This window comes from Microcebus murinus, chromosome 4 (genome assembly GCF_040939455.1).
Source record: "Microcebus murinus isolate Inina chromosome 4, M.murinus_Inina_mat1.0, whole genome shotgun sequence".
Classification (NCBI taxonomy): Eukaryota; Metazoa; Chordata; class Mammalia; order Primates; family Cheirogaleidae; genus Microcebus; species Microcebus murinus.
The window spans coordinates 4,086-4,840 of NC_134107.1; the positions used below are offsets into that span (position 1 = coordinate 4,086).

The following is a 755-nucleotide window of genomic DNA, read 5'->3' on the forward strand; positions in this document are numbered from 1 at the left end:
TGCTGCAGCAACAAACAGCCCCCAAATCTCAGCGGCTGAACGCGCACCATGGGGTCCATTTTCCCACCCATGCCGTGTGTCCACTGCAGGTGGGAAGGGACTGATCCGTCATTTTCCCTCCAGCACCTCGCCCGAGAGAGGCTCCGTCTCTGTGCCTACATGTCAGTGGAGACAGAAAAAGGAGGCACAGTGAAGCACATGCTCACGCTCAAAGCTTCTGGCCAGATCCTTTGTGGCTCATAAGCATGACGACTGGGTTTTGACTTCCGCGTGTGACATGTGCCTCCCTCAAACCTTGTCATGACATCGACACATGGCCTGTCTGATGTGGGGGAGGGGAATAGCTTCTGTCCAAAATGACTCATGTCACTTCTGCTCTCATTTCATTGGCTAAATCAAATCACAGGGCCACACCTAACTTCAAGGAGGTGGGGAAGTGTCACTGTAGGGGGTGCCCAAAGAAGAAGAACCAGAAATATTTGCTGAACAAGGACACCCACCCACGCAGGAAGACTATACGACTCGCCCAGAGCCACACGGCTTTGAAGGTGGCAGAAGTGGGATCTGAACTCGGGACTCTACGGCCCCTGTGCTTTTAGCTCTCCCAGCCTGCAACTGACAGCAGTTTACAATAAAAGCTCAGATAACAGTGAGCAGAAATATCGGTGGAGGCAAGGGGGAGAAGGAGCAAGGAACAGTAATGCATCAAGTGAGGGAGAGATTTAAGAAGCCAGAAAATTACAACCCAGAGCGTA

At 52.1% G+C, this 755-nt stretch overlaps 1 non-coding gene across 1 annotated transcript; it reads left to right on the forward strand.

The window, feature by feature from the left end:
- Positions 1 to 225: 225 nt before the first annotated feature.
- Positions 226 to 328, forward strand: LOC142870856 (small nucleolar RNA U13). The gene has a single exon (XR_012919185.1). It is a non-coding gene; the product is annotated as a small nucleolar RNA U13 (small nucleolar RNA).
- Positions 329 to 755: the final 427 nt, after the last annotated feature.